Source organism: Sesamum indicum, linkage group LG4 (assembly GCF_026168435.1).
Source record: "Sesamum indicum cultivar Baizhima isolate 11 linkage group LG4, ASM2616843v1, whole genome shotgun sequence".
Classification (NCBI taxonomy): Eukaryota; Viridiplantae; Streptophyta; class Magnoliopsida; order Lamiales; family Pedaliaceae; genus Sesamum; species Sesamum indicum.
The window spans coordinates 3,867,994-3,888,795 of NC_142660.1; the positions used below are offsets into that span (position 1 = coordinate 3,867,994).

The 20,802-nt window shown below is 35.3% G+C and overlaps 2 long non-coding RNA genes across 2 annotated transcripts; both read right to left on the bottom strand.

The window, feature by feature from the left end:
- Positions 1 to 7,313: 7,313 nt before the first annotated feature.
- On the bottom strand, positions 7,314 to 9,105 carry LOC148788269 (uncharacterized). The gene is made up of 3 exons (XR_016065104.1): positions 9,014 to 9,105; positions 8,433 to 8,496; positions 7,314 to 7,551 (listed from the first exon to the last, which is right to left on the bottom strand). It is a non-coding gene; the product is annotated as an uncharacterized LOC148788269 (long non-coding RNA).
- Positions 9,106 to 16,574: 7,469 nt separating this feature from the next.
- On the bottom strand, positions 16,575 to 19,753 carry LOC148788270 (uncharacterized). The gene is made up of 2 exons (XR_016065295.1): positions 16,835 to 19,753; positions 16,575 to 16,744 (listed from the first exon to the last, which is right to left on the bottom strand). It is a non-coding gene; the product is annotated as an uncharacterized LOC148788270 (long non-coding RNA).
- Between the last annotated feature and the right edge of the window lie 1,049 nt (positions 19,754 to 20,802).

Consider the following 20,802-nt stretch of genomic DNA (forward strand, 5'->3'; position numbering starts at 1 on the left):
CACTTCCTAACACTAGTGTAGCACCCCCTACTCGCTACATCTAATCATTTCTATTTCATCCTTTCTTTAATCAAAATTCATTCTATAAGTAATTCTAGTTCGATTAGTAAAATAAATTCTAATTTATCAGTAATATATATATATCAAAAGGTATTAGATATCACCAAAAGTAATATTTACCCTCACTACATGTTCTCGTGTACATAACCTCAAGAAAAATCATACCACAACTTTTAAACACAAATCCCGACAAAAGACAAGAGTATTTACAACCCAAAAATAAAAACTTTGGCCTCAGAAGTCACGGCTGACCCACCTAATAAAGACGACGGCACCACTCAAAGTCCAATGTGGCTAATCAGTGTGACCTATCTCCTGAAAAGTACGTGGCAAGGAATGAGCTGCCTACTCAATAAGTATAGCTGATCAGTTTATATATATACACAGGCAACAATTTCACTTACATGCAGTCACATTGACTAAAAGTCATTATCAATAGCAACATCAAATATAAGCAGTAATACCTAATCACAATTATAAATCAATCTATGACACAATATTCAACATTATCGTTTATTAGCTAAGGGCCCCACTTACTCTAATTGGTATACATCAGTCAATGGTTTCGCCGGCCATCATCATATCATATACAGCACAGGATACCCTTGTGTGATATCCCCACACTCTTTTACTTCAGCTGTGTAGCAATATAGCACAGGACATCGCAACAAACATGGTACCCCCACACCACCCCAGTGTGTAGCTAACAAGCACAGGATATTCCCTGCTGCCTCGGAATACCCCGGTACCCTACGCGCCATGGTACCTAGCTTAATTCACATATTTCTCATATCTCAATATCAATCACATTTTCATAAACCATTGACTGTGTTTCCAACTAGGTAAGCATCATCTTTTATTTCAACTCACGATCATCATTCTTTTCTTTATAATAATCACTTCCTCAACAACAACTCCCAATTTGATTTCATCAACAATCAATTATATGATTATCACATAATCATATCCCGCATATCTCTACATTACCATTACATATCACATAGTAACAATTTCACCAATAAGATGGTAATCTAACAAATAATTCACAACTAATTATATAAACAATCAATATACGAAAGCCACGTATAATAATATAAAGCCAAGTCCACGATCGCATCCAAGAAACCAATATATAAAATATATATACAATACTACACATATAGATATATATATGTATCCAATTAGCTATACTTACCGTAAATCCCCAAAATACTTCGATTCACGAGGGACTGCTCAACTCTCTATCTTGTCGTCACGTCCTATAATAAATTATAATACGTATAATCAATATATTTAATTTACCAAATAATTCATAAGAATTCACTTAATTAAACCCCTTACGTATTTATAACTATCATTTTTAATAACATTCGTAAATTATATTACCACTGAAGCCTCCTTTCCCTAATTAATAACATAATATTTCTAAAATATAACTTTCGAAGTATTTTTACGAATTTTCTGTCAATTTACCGTTGCTATACAATTTAATTAAGCAATAATACATAGAATTACATATTTGGTTAATCATTCCGATGGAATTGTGTAAATTAGCTATAGTAATAATTAAATCTAACAAATCTAATATTTTAATTACCCAACTATATCATTTTTATAGCAATTGTGATATTTAATTTGACACTAATATAAATAGCCAAAATCATAAAATACTCCGATTAAATAGTTCACCGCTTAATATAATCAACATTTAATAAACGGACTAATTAAATAATATAATTATATAAATTAATAAAAATTAAATTACAATTTCCGTACCTCTGTTTTTCCGAAATGTGTGTGTGCGTCGCTGTGTGTGTATGAATGTGTGTGTGTGAGTTTGTATTATGTGTGTGTGTGCATATTAATATGGAAGAGAGGCCCACCGCCTCATTCATTCTACACTCTCTCTCTCTCCCTTCAATTCTACTATATATTATTTATATATATAATATTATTATTTTATATATTTAATTAAACTTTTCTCAAAATACCCATTACGTCCTTTCTAATTTTCTAATTAATATAATTTGCCCTAAATATTATAACGAACTCCAATTTAATCCGTTCAAGTTTTATTATATCCCAAATTCAATCTATAATTTTATTTACTAATTACATCTAAATTTCTAATAATTACCAATTAGTCTCCCAATTAAATAAAAAATCCTACGGACGTCACAATTCTCCCCTCCTAATAAAAATTTCGTCCCCGAAATTTAAGCAACTTACCCGCTCAATGGAATAAATACGGATATTTCTCTCTCATATGCTCCTCAACCTCCCAAGTCGCCTCCCTCGGGGAATGATGACTCCATCTTACCTTTACCATCGGTATATCTTTATTTCTCAATTTCCTTACATTCCTATCCAAAATCTCTGCAGGCTCCTCCACATATGTTAACTCCTCGGAAATCTCTATCTCCGGCTCACGAATAATGTGACTAGGATCAGACCGATATCGTCGCAGCATCGAAACATGGAAAACATCATGTATTTGTGATAACTCCGCCGGTAATGCCAGTCGATACGCCAGTGGTCCAATTCTTTCAATAATTTCATACGGCCCAATGTATCTCGGACTCAGCTTTCCTTGCTTGCCAAACCTCAGAATTCCCCTCCAAGGCGATATTTTCAGGAAAACCTTATCACCTACTTCGTACTCCATCTCTCTTCGGTGTTGATCAACATAACTTTTTTGTCGATCTTGTGCTGCCTTCAAACACTTCTTAACCACTTGTACCTTTTCCACTGTTTCCTGCACCAGTTCAGGACCTTCTAGTTGTCTTAGTCCTTCTATATCCCAAGAAATCGGACTGCGACACCTTCTTCCATATAAAGCTTCATATGGAGCCATACCGATACTAGAGTGGAAACTGTTATTATATGCAAACTCCATTAGAGGTAGATGATCATCCCAGTTGCCCTTAAACTCCATTGTACAAGCTCTCATCATATCCTCTAGGGTTTGGATCGTTCTTTCTGACTGCCCATCTGTTTGAGGATGAAATGCGGTACTAAAATGCAATTTTGTGCCCAATGCCCTTTGTAGACTTTCCCAAAAGCGTGAAGTAAATCGGGGATCTCTGTCGGACACAATCGATACAGGCACTCCATGTAATCTCACTATCTCAGAAATGTATAATCCAGCTAACTTATCCAGAGAATCAGTTACTCGTACCGGCAAGAATTGAGCAGATTTTGTCAATCTATCCACAATTACCCAAATAGCATCGTGCTTTCTGAATGTCCGTGGCAACCCCACGACAAAATCCATAGTGATCTTCTCCCACTTCCATTCTGGTATTGATAGAGGTCGCAGTTTACCTGCTGGTGCCTGATGTTCTGCCTTTACTTGCTGACATATCATACATTTAGCCACAAATTCAGCCACATCCTTCTTCATAGTTTGCCACCAGTAATAAGGTCTTAAATTTCGATACATTTTTGTAGTACCAGGGTGCATTGCATATGGTGCATTATGAGCCTCCTGCAAAATTGCTTCGCGTAACCCATCTGTATCAGGCACACAAACTCGTCCCCCATTCACTAGTACTCCATCACCTCTTATTGAAAAATTTGTTTTCTTACCAAGTCTTATTCTTTCCAACATTCGTAATAAGAAAGCATCTCGAGTCTGTGCTTCTTTGATCTGATCCACAAAGTCTGGCTTAATTTGCAAGGCTGCCAATAAACCCGCTACCTGATCAACCTCTAGTTTCGTATTCATAGACCTCATCTCCAGTAGCAATGTCTGATTGTAACTCCCCAGATTGGCTAATGTACTTGAACTCTTTCTACTCAAGGCATCTGCTACCACGTTCGCTTTCCCTGGATGGAAGTCAATAGTGCAATCATAATCCTTCAGCAATTCTATCCATCTTCTCTGTCTCAAATTCAATTCCTTTTGTGTCAAGATATATTTCAAACTTTTATGGTCAGTAAGGATCTGAAATTTTTCTCCGTACAAGTAATGTCTCCAGATCTTCAGTGCATGCACAATCGCGGCTAACTCCAAGTCATGTGTAGGATAATTTAATTCATGGTTCTTCAATTGACGGGATGCATAAGCAATTACCTTTCCGTTTTGCATCAACACACATCCCAAACCCTGTTTGGAAGCATCTGTATACACTATATATCCACCGCTACCAGATGGCAAAACCAAAATTGGATTGGAGGTCATTCTCTTCTTCAACTCATCAAAACTTTGTTGACACTGTTCCGTCCACTGAAATTCTACCCCCTTTCTTAGCAACTTGGTTAGAGGACCGGCAATTATAGAGAAACCCTCAACAAATCTCCTGTAATATCCAGCCAACCCTAAGAAGCTTCGGACTTCAGTGGCATTCTTTGGCACTCTCCACTCCATAATAGCTTTTACTTTTGAAGGGTCAGGCATAACCCCATCACCAGATACTACATGCCCAAGGAAAACCACCTGATTTACCCAAAATTCACATTTGCTTAACTTAGCATATAACTCCTTCTCTTTCAAAATCTGTAAGATTATCCTCAAATGTTGCTCATGCTCGTCTCTATCCTTCGAGTATACCAAAATGTCATCTATAAATACAATAATGAAGTGATCCAGATATTCCTGAAATGTACGGTTCATCAATGCCATGAATGCCGCTGGTGCATTTGTTAACCCAAAAGGCATCACCAGAAACTCATAATGACCAAAACGAGTACGGAAAGCTGTCTTCGGTATGTCATTCTCTGCAATCCTCAACTGCCAATACCCAGACCTCAAATCGATCTTTGAAAATATTGTAGCTCCCTTTAGCTGGTCTAGCAGGTCATCAATCCTCGGCAATGGATATTTATTCTTCACTGTTACTCTGTTTAATTGTCGGTAGTCGACGCATAACCTCATGCTTCCATCTTTCTTCTTCACAAACAGCACTGGTGCTCCCCACGGCGAAGTACTTGGCCTGATAAACCCTTTCCCCAATAATTCTTCAATTTGCTTTTTGAGCTCATGTAATTCCACTGGGGCCATTCTGTACGGCGCAATAGAAATTGGGGCAACTCCTGGAAGAGTTTCTATGGCAAAATCCACTTCCCTATGCGGTGGCAATCCTGGTAAGTCATCAGGAAATACTTCAGGGAAGTCTCTCACTACCGGGATTTCTTCCAACGTGGGATTAACCTTTTCGGTATCTACCACATGGGCTAGATATGCTTCACAACCCTCTAACATCAATCGTCTTGCCTCCATGACTGATATTACACAAACTGGTACCACCTGACGATCCCCCACAAATATTACTTTTGATTCGCCAGAATATTCGATCATCACTTCCTTTTTATAGCAGTCAACTATTGCTTTATATTGCGCTAACCAATCCATCCCCAAAATCACATCAAACTCCTTCAAATCCAGCACTATAAGGTCTACAGGTAAATTTACATCTCCGATTCTCACTAAACTCCCTTTTCTAACACTGTTCACTATCACACCCCCTCCCACGGGCAAATAAACCATCAAATTACATCCCAACGGACTATTCTCTCCCGGTATTTTAGATGCAAATTCGGATGAAATATATGAATGTGTAGAGCCAGGATCAATCAAAACATAAGCCGCAATGTCATATAACAATATCGTACCTGATATCACGTCATTCGATGTTGGGGCTTCCTCTCTAGTAATGTTATATATCCTTGCCTGGGTCTGTCCCTGAGTAACTTGTGCTCCAACCCCCCTCATACCGCTACTAATGGCGTGGCCACTATCTCTGCTACCCGCGCCTCTACCTCTGCCTCTACCTCTCCCAGTTCCCCTGTCACTACTCCCAACACTGCTTTGGCTCTGAGTCCCGCTAGTAACACTTTCAACCCCGCCTATAGTCTGACTGGAACAATTCCTGGCAATGTGTCCTCTACCTCCACAGCGATAACAAATCTTCGGTATATCCTCCCGTCGCCAACATGGCCCTTGATGTTGTCTTCCACAAGTAGAACAACTCGGAGAAAAACTGGTCCTCGACCATAACTCGGTCCAAATCCCCTTCCTGATCCAGTAGAAGGCGTAGCAATTGAACTGCGTTCGAATGAACCTCTGTTATAGCCCGTGGATCCCCCAAACCTCTGTCCACTACTTCCTCGAAAAATGGGACCACCACGTGTAAAACTCCCACTTCCCGCTGAGAATGAGCGACCGGTTCCCCTCTTGGTCAACCTACTCGATTCCCCTATTGCATATGTTGACTTCCTGTTCTCTTCCCCCTTCTTCTTGTCCTCCATTACTGCTTCTTCCATCCGAACCGCCGATTCAACAAGAGTTTTAAAATTTGTAATTCTGACTGCGAGACCTCTTCTGATCTCCGGTCGTAGCCCTTGCTCAAAACGGTAGCAACGATCCTCCTGCATCTCTATTGCTTCCGGTGCATACTTGGCTAATGCTGCAAAACGGAGTTCATATTCTGCCACTGTCTGATCATCCCCTTGCACTAAATTCAGAAACTCCATCCTCTTCTTGTCTCGGTACATCTTGGGTCTGTATTTATCATCAAATTCTTTCTGGAACTCAGCCCAAGTTATTTCTCTTGGCTCATATCCCCTCTTTACAGACCTCCACCAAATCAAGGCATTACCCACGAACAAAGAAACAACGTACTTAAGTCGATCCTCTGGAGTGCAATTTATTAAGTTCATCACATCTTCGACTTTTTCCCACCATCTCTCAGCAACCTCTGGGTCTAGTGTACCCTCAAATTCTGTAGCCCCCATCTTTCTGATTCTTTCATAATTACGATCAATGGTAGGAACTACTGGTGCTGGCACTGGAGTGGATGCGCGCGCCTGTGCAAGTAACTGCGCTTGTGCTTGTGCTTGGGCCTGAAAAGCCATTTGAAATATCTGTGCATACTCTGGTGGTAATCCAACCACTGGAACACCACCGGGAGGAATAGGAGCATCAACACCAGCACCCTCTCGACCTACTTCCACCCCACCTGCACTTGCAGGTGCCACTGAGCCCTCTACGGACTCCGCTGACTCTTCTCTACTAGCTACTGGGTCAGCACGTGTACCTTGAGAAGCCATCCTACATTAAACAATTCAATCATTAGGGACATCTCACAATCATTACCCTAGAAACGTAGACCTGCTCTGATACCACCCAATGTAGCACCCCCTACTCGCTACATCTAATCATTTCTATTTCATCCTTTCTTTAATCAAAATTCATTCTATAAGTAATTCTAGTTCGATCAGTAAAATAAATTCTAATTTATCAGTAATATATATATATATCAAAAGGTATTAGATATCACCAAAAGTAATATTTACCCTCACTACATGTTCTCGTGTACATAACCTCAAGAAAAATCATACCACAACTTTTAAACACAAATCCCGACAAAAGACAAGAGTATTTACAACCCAAAAATAAAAACTTTGGCCTCAGAAGTCACGGCTGACCCACCTAATAAAGACGACGGCACCACTCAAAGTCCAATGTGGCTAATCAGTGTGACCTATCTCCTGAAAAGTACGTGGCAAGGAATGAGCTGCCTACTCAATAAGTATAGCTGATCAGTTTATATATATACACAGGCAACAATTTCACTTACATGCAGTCACATTGACTAAAAGTCATTATCAATAGCAACATCAAATATAAGCAGTAATACCTAATCACAATTATAAATCAATCTATGACACAATATTCAACATTATCGTTTATTAGCTAAGGGCCCCACTTACTCTAATTGGTATACATCAGTCAATGGTTTCGCCGGCCATCATCATATCATATACAGCACAGGATACCCGTTGTGTGATATCCCCACACTCTTTTACTTCAGCTGTGTAGCAATATAGCACAGGACATCACAACAAACATGGTACCCCCACACCACCCCAGTGTGTAGCTAACAAGCACAGGATATTCCCTGCTGCCTCGGAATACCCCGGTACCCTACGCGCCATGGTACCTAGCTTAATTCACATATTTCTCATATCTCAATATCAATCACATTTTCATAAACCATTGACTGTGTTTCCAACTAGGTAAGCATCATCTTTTATTTCAACTCACGATCATCATTCTTTTCTTTATAATAATCACTTCCTCAACAACAACTCTCAATTTGATTTCATCAACAATCAATTATATGATTATCACATAATCATATCCCGCATATCTCTACATTACCATTACATATCACATAGTAACAATTTCACCAATAAGATGGTAATCTAACAAATAATTCACAACTAATTATATAAACAATCAATATACGAAAGCCACGTATAATAATATAAAGCCAAGTCAACGATCGCATCCAAGAAACCAATATATAAAATATATATACAATACTACACATATAGATATATATATAAATCCAATTAGCTATACTTACCGTAAATCCCCAAAATACTTCGATTCACGAGGGACTGCTCAACTCTCTATCTTGTCGTCACGTCCTATAATAAATTATAATACGTATAATCAATATATTTAATTTACCAAATAATTCATAAGAATTCACTTAATTAAACCCCTTACGTATTTATAACTATCATTTTTAATAACATTCGTAAATTATATTACCACTGAAGCCTCCTTTCCCTAATTAATAACATAATATTTCTAAAATATAACTTTCGAAGTATTTTTACGAATTTTCTGTCAATTTACCGTTGCTATACAATTTAATTAAGCAATAATACATAGAATTACATATTTGGTTAATCATTCCGATGGAATTGTGTAAATTAGCTATAGTAATAATTAAATCTAACAAATCTAATATTTTAATTACCCAACTATATCATTTTTATAGCAATTGTGATATTTAATTTGACACTAATATAAATAGCCAAAATCATAAAATACTCCGATTAAACAGTTCACCGCTTAATATAATCAACATTTAATAAACGGACTAATTAAATAATATAATTATATAAATTAATAAAAATTAAATTACAATTTCCGTACCTCTGTTTTTCCGAAATGTGTGTGTGCGTCGCTGTGTGTGTATGAATGTGTGTGTGTGAGTTTGTATTATGTGTGTGTGTGCATATTAATATGGAAGAGAGGCCCACCGCCTCATTCATTCTACACACTCTCTCTCTCCCCTCAATTCTACTATATATTATTTATATATATAATATTATTATTTTATATATTTAATTAAACTTTTCTCAAAATACCCATTACGTCCTTTCTAATTTTCTAATTAATATAATTTGCCCTAAATATTATAACGAACTCCAATTTAATCCGTTCAAGTTTTATTATATCCCAAATTCAATCTATAATTTTATTTACTAATTACATCTAAATTTCTAATAATTACCAATTAGTCTCCCAATTAAATAAAAAATCCTACGGACGTCACAACTAGCAGGGCCTATTCTATGGTTTTGAGGATTGAAAAACAAAAGGAAATCAACTCAGGGCATTGTTATACAAGTCTCTAAGAGACGAGAAATTCAAAGAAATTTTCAGAGGAAGAGGAATTTTACATACAAGAGAAATCAAATATGCAAAGAATGTGGTAAATCTGGACATCTGAAGGAGGTCTGCTTCGAAATTCTTGGGTATCCGAATCAGTAAAAGACACTAATTGAGCAAAGAAAGAAAACAGGGCTTGTAGCACATAAAGTTGCAGCAGCCACTACACTTGAGGAAATAGTGCATAGTGTGGTTGATGGAAGATCCATGACAGAGATTATAAGGTCTAAGCTTCATAGATACTTTGGAGGGATGGGATCACAAATACCAGCCTCTTCAAACGAGGACAATACAGAATTTTCAAGTAAGTATTCCAGAAACACAATTTTAGATAATTTGTTTGTTGATGCCTGGATTTTAGACGGTGGAGCAAGCACTCACATATGCAATGATTCTTCACTCCTTGACGAAGTTAAAACTAGTATTCCTAATACTTATATTGACTTAGCAGATGGCACCAAACACTCTATAAAATGCACAAGTAACTTTATCTGATAAAATCAGTTTGGACAATGTTCTGTTGGTACCTGACTTGAAATTTAACTTGTTGTCCAATAGTAAATTATACAATGGCTCATCTATCAGATTCAAATTTTCCAAATCTTATTGTGTGATGCAGGACCACAAGACTAAGGATGTGGTTGCAATAGCCTGATTAATAGGAAAACTGTATATCCTCAAGAAACACTCCTTTGACAAAGGTCATATAGAGGCTGTTATATCTTCCAGCAGTGAATGTCGACTTAATTCACCTTATATTTCTACAGAAACTTGGCATAGAAACTAAGGCATTCATCACACAATGTAATACTTCAAGCAGAAATGATACAAGGCAATGTAACATAACCTATACTTTGTTAAGTCTGTCCTCAAGCTAAATAGCAAAGGCAACCTATTCCCGCTAGTACAACTACATCCCAGAATTATTTTGATCTAGTTTACATAGATATATGGGGACCGTATAAAGAGTATCCAATTTCAGAATGTATATTCCTACTGACCTTAGTTGATGATTACAGCAGAGCAAGCTTGGCCTTTTTAATGCAATTCGAATCTCAAGCTATTAATTTGCTAATTGACTTTCATAAAATGATACGCACTCAATTTGATAAAAGAATTAAGGTCATAAGAAGTGATAATGGATCTGAGTTTCTTGGTGAACAGTGTCAAAATTTCTTTAGAAGAGAAGGAATAATACATCAAACATCGTGCATTTATACTCCCCAATAAAATGGTGTTGTAGAAAGAGCACAAAAACCTTTTACAAATAGCTAGAGCATTGATGTTTCAATCTAATGTGCCTAAAATGTTTTGGACAGATGCAATTCTTTCAGCAACCTATATAATTAATAGGATACCTTCACATATTTTAGAATGGAAAACACCATATGAAGTGTTATATAATAAACCATTGAATTACAATCATTTTAAAACTTTTAGGTGTTTGTGTTTTGCAACAAATGTACTACCCTATAAATCCATTTGATCTTAGAGCACATAAGTGTATATTCTTAGGATATGCTCCAAACTAGCTATATTACTTGAATAGAAGGATTAATTTAATCTCTAGAGATGTAACATTTAAAGAGGATGTTTTTCCTTATATGGGACAATAGTTTGACCCTATCACTTGTCCCATACCTCAAATGCTTGACGATCTGGACCAGAAGGAAACTGGTAACTCCTAGCATGCCTCAGAAACTGATCAGAACAATGAAAATAGGGATTCTGCAGAAAATTCACTTGAAGAAGGAAATGAAGATGTAAATCATAGACCTAATGAAACACTAAGAAGATCTTCCAGATTAAAGGTTAGACCAATAAAGTTCCAAGACTTTATATGTTCTAGCAGCCTTGATTCTTCAGACTTACCTACAATCATCCACAGCCACTCAATGTATACTTGCTTACTCAGCTTCCCAGCTTCCACAAGAGCCTAGAATGTATTCTCAAGCAGCCAACAAAAGAGAACGAAGAGAAGCAATAGTTGTAGAACTTTGGGCATTTGAAGGAAATCAAACATGGGAAATAACTAAACTTCCTCACAACAAAAGAACTATAGGCAGCAAATGGATTTTTAAGATCAAGGTCAAACCACATGGATCCATAGAAAGATATAAAACTAGATTAGTGGCTAAGGGTTATAACCAAATAGATGTATATATTACATTGATAGTTTCTGACCTGTGGCCAAGGCTGCAACAGTGAGAGTTCTTATCGTTGTTGTTGCTAAATTAAAATGGCATTTACACCAATTATATATAAATAATGCATTCTAGCATGGAACCTTAGATGAAGAATTATATATGAAGCCACCTGAAGGATATAATGTCCCTGAAGGGCATGTTTGCAAACTAAGCAGATCTCTTTATGGCTTAAAACAAGCCTCAAGGCAATGGAACTTAGAATTTACAGCAAAATTGGAAAAACAAATTGCGTCATTTAGTCAAAACATGATCATTGTTTATTTACTAAACTAACACCTGCAGGATTTTTTTGTTTGCTTATATATGTGGATGATGTCTTAATTGCAAGTCCATCAAAGCAAGTACTTACAGAAATTAAGCAATACCTAGATAGGCTTTTCACTATTAAGGACCTTGGACCAGCAAGGTTCTTCCTTGGTCTGGAAATTGCAAGGTCTAATCAAGAAATTACAATTACTCAAACAAAATATATAAGAGAAATTGTGACAAATGTAGGATTTATGCAGGCTAAATCCACTTCAACCCCTCTGCCAATAGGTTTTAAATTCACAGTTTTTGAAGAAGAACAAATGTCAAATCCTGAATCCTATAGAACGCTTCTGGCAGACTATTGTACTTAGAGTTCACTAGGCCTGATACTTGCTATAGCACTCAACAACTTAGCCAGTTCATGCAACACCCCTGCAATGCACATTGGAACACAACACTTTTTCTTGTGAGATATCTTAAAAGGACTATGGACAGAGGATTGTAGTTTCCTTCATAGGCATATTTCAATATCATTGCATTTTGTCATGCAGAATGGGCTACATGCAAGGACACTAGAAGGACCTTGAGAGGTTATTGTGTGTTCCTTGGAGAAAGTTTGATATCATGGAAGACGAAGAAACAGACCACCGTGGCTCGCTCTAGTCTGAAGCAGAATATCAAAGTATGGGATCAACTACTTGTGAGCTTATATGAATATACAACCTTCTTGCAGACTTACAGATTACAGTACTTACTCCAATTCCATTCTTTTGTGCCAACCAAGCAGCCATTTACATTGTAGCTAGTCTTGTTTTCCATGAGAGAACAAAATGCCGTGGAATAGATTGTCATTTTGTATGAAGTACAAAGAAGGATTGCTTGCACTTAAAACACATTCCAACCAGACATCAACCTTGTTATGTTTTTACCAAAGCTTTATTGTATAATTCTTGAAAAATTATTATGTTTATTGTACAACTGAAAAAGTTAAAACTTATGACTAGTATAATGGTATTTTAATTAGAACATGTCTATATTTTATGTATCTAAATATTTTAGAGAGATTTTCATGAGTACTTGTATTCGGTTTGGATATGCTTTTGTATTTAATATTTTATGCAGTGTATTTCGTAATAAATCATTAGATTTTACGTTGAGATTTTTTACATTAAAATGTATTGATATTTCTGTATTTTGCATCGAATCATTAGATTTTACGTTGAGATTTTCTATATTGAAACGTGTCGATATTTTTCATTTATATTCATTGTGTAGTTTCCTTCAAAGATAATCGAAATCTTGGAGAAATTATCATTTTGAAATCTTACATACCATCTACCAAATAAAATTTCTACTATAAAACCCCCAACGTTGCCTCACTCTTGTCTCGTGCAATTTCTCCTTTGATCTCTTTTTCATCATCTTGCTCACTTATATTCTTGCTCTGTTATTTTATATTAATATTGTTCAAATTATCTCTTTTTTATTTGAAGTTTTTCTTGATGGTCGACAAAATTTGAGTGCTTCATAAATGATGACAATATTTGATTTTTTTAAAAAAATTTTGGATTTTATTTTTATTTTTCTTGGTATTTTTCCATAACCTTGAATAATTTCTTTGATTAATCTTAAGGATTAAGGAGGATAATTCTATGTTGATTAATCAAAATAAATTAATTGTTATTATTATGGGTGACTCAATGTCCAAGAAGGAGTGGAATTGCACTAAATCAGACGCATATCTCTCTTCTTGATGGTTAAATTATTGTTATAAATTTTTTTATGCAAGTAAAGATTCTGATGGTAATTTTTTTTCTATGAAAAAAGAATAAGGAAGTCTTAATTATCTATGTCGAATGTTATTATTCTATATCTCAATTTTTAGGGGCTGGTGCTGTAAATTTTAAATGTCAATTGACCTGATTTTGTTTCTTAAGCATTTTTTTAATTATTTATACACATATTTATATGTTACCATGATATTAGTCTTGACCATAATTTTTATTTTGATTTAAAAATTACAATCGGAGAATTTTGCTTATTCCTAAAGTACAGCCCTATGTATCCAGTAACAAATTACTGTAATTCTCTAAGCTAGTCAAAAGAAGAAAAGGGAAATTTAAAGAGTAAATCAATCCGCGTATCCCTATAATAATATACCCTATGCGGACATGGTTAACAAAATTTTCTTCTATTATTTTTAATTGTATAGTGATGTAGCCGGTGATATATGCCTAGTTTGTTACTGGATACATTAGGCTGTTACGTTAGGAGTACGCAAATTTGAGCTAGATTTCACCACATTGACTAGAAAGTACATGCTAAGCTGCAAGCTTGTGGATGTCGATGGGGATTAAGGAAATTATAAATGGAATCACACAAATGCCCTTAAAATGGGCATTTACAACGGTCAGGCCGAAGATCCGCGCACTCTCAATCGAGATCAGGTCCGACCTGCGACTCAGCTCAAAGGACCCTTTGCTGAGGGCCATTAATTTGCCTGATATCCTACAAAGTAAGATCACAATATGTGACACAATTCAAGTGAACCCCTTCAGATAGGCAAAGGGATCTATTCAAATATTAGACATGCATCATGTACAGTTCATTTATGGTAAGACATTTATTACACTAAAAATCTATATTCAATACATTGAGATTCTATCTCTAACCCTTTTACTGACTTAAATATCGAAGGGTTTTATTTGAAAACCTCCCAAGCCTAATTGTTTTCTCTTTTCTTAGGTCCCAAAACCATTTTGAAAACGCAAGGTAGCTGAGCGACCGGGATCAGATGCCAAAACTATAAAAATTATGTGGAACATCAACTGCAAGCTTCACTTGCCATTCGCCTCAAATGGGTTGCGCTATCACAAGGAACTCACGTTCGAGAGGGTGAGGGCACGACCCGTGGCGATTCAACCTTGAGATTACGCCTCAAATGGGTTTCTTTTGCATTTTAATTGACAATATAAGATTATTAGTCTTGCCTTTGTTAGAATCTTCATTGTCACCGATACTTTCTTAAGATAACTTTGTACTATATTTTTTCTGTTCTTCCTTTTTTAGTTATGATAAGTAATATAGTTTTGTTAATTCTTTTTTTTTTCGGGGAGTCAAATTTAAATTAAATATATGAGGACTATTTGCGAGATTTAGGACAATGAATACTAGGAGATGGAGTTTTTCATGTCAAGATTGGAGAAATTTCACTTACTTATTTGGTTAAATTCATTTTGACCCCCTTATATATCAAAATATCAAAGATTCTCCTATAAAATTTTTAATGTAAAAAATTACCCCTATATTTTTAATAAATAATCACAGCGCCCCTGGTCAATTTGAGCCTATTTTTTAGAAACAATGACTAAAAATACTCTTCTAATCAACCGATCAAACTAGGCCTATTAGCATATAATTATTTTAATTTATAATATATATAATTTATACCTATTAAAATATATTAATAATATATATAATTATAATTTATAAAAAAAATTCAAAGTTATAATTATAACCCCCACCGCTGCCCACTTTGTCCCCACCCCCACTCCCCACCCCTCACCGCCCATCTGGGCGACACAACCGCCCTCGCTGGAAATGGCAAGTAGTTATTTATAAATTTTAACATTATTAAAGTAGGAAAAAAAAAGAATATGCACCATTCTTTGTTTTTTATATCTAGTCTGACATAATAAATTTACCAAAAAGTTTTTTAAACTGATATAAATTAGTTTCCTCCTCACAAACACATTTTACACAGAAAAATTACAATAACTAATCGAGAATTATTAATCCAAAGCCTTAAGTAGAGTTCATAGTACTTACTAAAATAAATAAATTTTAACAATATACATAACAAAAAAAAACAATAAATATATATATATGTACAATACCAAAAAATGGACCTACAGCAAACGAATTTCATAAAAAAATCATGGCAAAATAGATTTGTCATGGACTTTTGCAACGAAATATCGTACGTTGGCAAAAGGTACACTGCTTTAAACAGCCGTTGAAATGATCATCAACATTATCATCCGTTCGTTGTAAATTTTCATTGCAAAACGTTGTTTTAAAGTTTGACTTTTCATATTTTGCAATGGTATATTAGTGGTAATGTTGATGATCATTTCGTTGAAAATTAATTTTTATTTGCAATGATATTTGAGATAGAAAAATCATTGTAATATTGCAATGCATTTTCCCATCAATAGTCCATTGCAAATATTTTAATATGAGCCGTTGCAAAATAATTTTTATTTACAATAACATTAGAACGAAAGTCGTTGCAATATTGAAATACATTTTTTGCATCGACATTCCGTACAAATTTTGCAACAAAATATTTTGCAACTAAAGTTATTGCAAAATCGCAATGCATTTTTATAAAGACAATCCATTGCAAATCTTTTTTCTTTGCAGCAACATTTTCAACCTAATCATTGTAATTTTTTTCAAAATTTTTAAATTTAATAAAATTATATTTCATTTGACTCTAATAATCTATACATTCAAATATAATAAAATATTTAAGCCAAAATACATATAATAAAGATAACTCAATACGATCCACAAAATAAAGATAATTCAATACAATCCACAAAATAAATGTCATATAATTTAAAGTATTCATAATTACAAAAGGGGATCAAATTCATTTTCACAATCTTCTGAAGGTGACTAGTTGGAATGGGATGACGAATTATTATCACCGAAAGTATCTTTTGATTCGCTAATATCTTCTTCTGAATCCCTACAAAATAACAAGTAAATCATTAGTAACAAATATGATATAATATTTAAAAATATTTTATTAACAATTCAGTAATATAAATTATCTTACATGATATCCTCCAGAGTAATGACATTCAATGGAGTTGTCACAAAAAGAGGGAACTTCTGGCGCTGATACATATGGTGGTGGAGGTGGTGTTGAGGATATAGGCAGGTGATGGCAATGGGGCTACTACAAATGGAGATGAGGATGGCGTCTCTCAAGCTACAGCTGAAGGTGGAACAAGCGACAGGGTGGATGACAATGTAACCCTATGACCTTTACCTCCTCATACCATATCTACATGAACTTCAAGTTTTACTTGAAGAATTTAAATTGAAAGTTAACTTAGTTAAATTAGTTTACTTAAAGGTTTTAAATTGAAAGTTAACTAAGTCAAAGTAGTTTATTAAAATTTTAAATTGAGACTTAACTAAGTTAAATTAGTTTACTTGAAGGTTTAAAGTTAACAGTTAACCAAATTAAATTGGTTTACTTAAAGATTTTAAATTGAGTGTTAACTAAGTTTAATTAGTTTATTTAAAGGTTTTAAATTGAGATTCAAACTCTTTGCTAGATACTTCGGGGTATTGCCGCTTCTCAGAAAATATTGGGAACGCGCAACCAAAAGCGGTGATAAAAATACGTAAATTAAAATAAAAACATAATAAAACAATAGTTTCAAGGGGTGTACCCTTGGAGTTCCCGAGCGTTTGATGTCATAAATAACAATAAACAATAATAATAAAATTAGCGGGGCTATTGGTTGAATAAAAACGAGTTTAAAAAATTGTAAATCAAAATTACCTCTTTGATCTATTTCGCAGCTACTTCATTTGATTCGTTCACCCAAGGCTTCAACATAGAAACTCTCTCAAGTTGCGCCCACACCATACTGGAATCGGGATCCCTCAACTCTCTTTACTAGAAGAAAATTAGGGAGGAGTGTGTATTCAAGAGGGGCGACCGAGAGGTGGAGTTAAGATGTAGGAAATCATTTTGTGTATTCTGTATTCATTCATTAGTTATTCTAAATAACTAATACACATATATATACCAAAAAGAATCGGTATGGCAAGGGAACGCATTGGAAGCGTGAAATAAAAAATAATTAAAACAGTTCAAAGGGGTGTTTCCTTTGAAATTTTCGGACATTTGGTATTTGTCAAAAGCATAATAATCAATATGTAAACATGCTAGAAAAGTGGCTAGAAGATGAAACAAAAAGCATAGAAACAAAAATGAAACTTTACTTTTTTCTTGTTTCTATAGTTGAGCAGCAACGTGCATTGGTTCCCTTTACGCTCTCCCATTCCGTTCACTTTAGGATCAAAATTAAAACCACTCTAATTTGTCCACAGCACACTAAGGAAGAGATATAGTTATTTTTCTATTGATAGACAAAACAAAGAACAAGAAGAAAAATAACTCCATACTAACACTATTTTTTAGTGCTTTTAGAATGTTTTATGTTCTAACTTGAATCCAATTCAATGTAGAACAAAAAGGAGAACATTTTTGGAGAGCAAAGCGAACAAATTTCGGGGCTTAGGCGCTGGTCATACATGATGTGTGTAGTTTTGCATATTACATATAATTGAATTCAAAATTTAATTACTACCAAGTTTGCCCTCCAAGGTAACCTATACACACATGGGTTATTCAATTGGTCTGTAGGTATTTGTTGTAACGTTGAGACACCGTTCAATGTAAATAGTAATCACAACAAACACATGGTGCAGATGAATGCAGATTCGAGCTTTACAGCTGGTATCCAATACCCAAAAAGTATAGTAGTAGTCATGTTTAGACTCAATAATAAATTATACATTGATTATAAACTTTCGGACACTCCCTTTTTTATTGCCCCTTTTCATGGCAATTAATGCAAACATCTTTTGCAATCCATGACTGCTGAACTGCCTTCTTTTTTCCTTTGCCCATACCCAACTAGGCAACAAGAGCGCTCTGAGCGCTTGCAGTAGCTGATTTTGTCTAACCCTTCTTTCTGCTCCAGTGTCCGGCTCCTTTGCCTTTCGTTTATCAAGTTGAAGCCTACCCTACCAATACTGAAGATGCAGACTTTTCAATCATTGCCTCATACTGGACTAACATATTTATCAACTCATGAAGGTGTTTGTCAAGCCCATTCATATTATAGTTCATGATAAACGGATCAAAGGAGGGAGGAAGAGACTGAAGGATCACGTCAATGTATGTCTCTTTTTCAAGATCAGGCTTCAAGTCCTTGAGCTTCTCCACAAGGGATAGCATCTTAACCCCTTGCTCTTGTATAGAAGACCCTTCAATCATCTTGGTATCCAAAAATGCTTTTGTCACAGCATATCTAATATGCCAATCCGAAACCGCATAAACCTGGCTTATGCAGAGCATTATCGATTGGACATTATCATATCTATCATACTGTTTCTGATGTCATTGGTCATTGACGCCAGTACGATACTGCGAACCTTCCGATTGTCCTCATGCCATTTCTTGAACATCAAACGTTCTTCGTATTTGGACCCTTCCGACAAGGCCCGAGGAAGAAACCTATCCAAAACATCGGTCTGGTTCTCAAAATCTAGGACAATTCTAACATTTCGCAGCCAATAATTGTAGTTTGTTCGTTAAATTTATTACTCTTAAGAATTGCAGTGAGTGGATTCTTAAACATCTGCATAAAATGTAAACAGAAATTTAGTAGATTATTCTAATATTATATATCAAGTTTAAGACTTGGTCTTTAGTCACTAACCTGTCCCACTATTTCTTCAAAAATCCCACCACTCTCAAGTGGGATTTTTAGGAAATCATTTTCTAGTGAGCTTGGAGTCCACAAACGCAATTGTCCATGCCCCGCTTTTACGATTCACACGAAAAAAGGCTTTATGGGAGGTAACCTATACCATTCCCATCCAATGAGATCCCCAAGTTATTTTGCTTCGCCTCTTCACGTGATCCCGAGGACTCCAAGTGAATCATGCTACTTAGCGTTAGGCCCAACCCATCAACCAAAGGAATATCTCAACTGCTGCACTCCACGACTTGTGATACGGAAATAGGAGTATATTCCATTCATTCCCAACAGAGTGTAGCTTTGTTCCATTTCAAACGTGCCACGGCTCGTGAGACCACGAATGGGTGAAAGTAGCATCCACACAACATTACTGTGGATGGAAGGTTTAGATTTAATCAAACTATTTAAATTTTAATCCATTATGAGTCTAATATTTAACTTGGACCATCCAAGTGAGAGTTAAGTTTGTTGTAATCAAGACATCATCATTATAAGATTTTGCATGAATCAGTTTTAATCATTGAGTATAAACCGATGCATTACAAACACATCATACTCCAAATATTGAAACATACACCACATGCAAAAATAAACCTAGCACGCCCCTGTTCGATGATCACAAGCCCAATCCTAAGTTACCCACTAAGCCCGTAGTGAGTTTATGGTCAATATAGGGTGTGGCCCTACCTATTACAAAATAGTAACCCATTATAATTCTAATGGGCCTTCCTCTTTGTTTTTCTTCCGTCGTGAGCTCTGTCCAACAGGCCTAGGCCTTCCTCTCCTTGGAAGCTCACATTTATCAAAATAATAAACTTCACAATACTTACTACATTCATTACAACTGAAATGGGAAACCCCAATCAAAAGTTATGGGGTGTACAAAAGGAGGGAGAAAGCAAGCTTTATTATTTCAAGGCTAAAAATGCAAGAAGGAATTAAAACAAAGGCATGCATGCCTCACCCAATATAATATTAAACCATGCATTCGGCCAATGGGCTTTGTGATCATCCCCATTATTTATCCAATAAATAATAATTAACACATTTATATCAAATATAAACATGTTATACAAATAAATACAATTCATTTATTTAACAATAGATATCCAATATCTAGTACCAAAAATATAATTAAATGCAGAAAATAGCACACTAATAATGTAATTTGAAAATGGATATCAACCATAAATCCAATGTACAAGCTTTTTTTAATTTGTTTTGAAACCATTTTCAA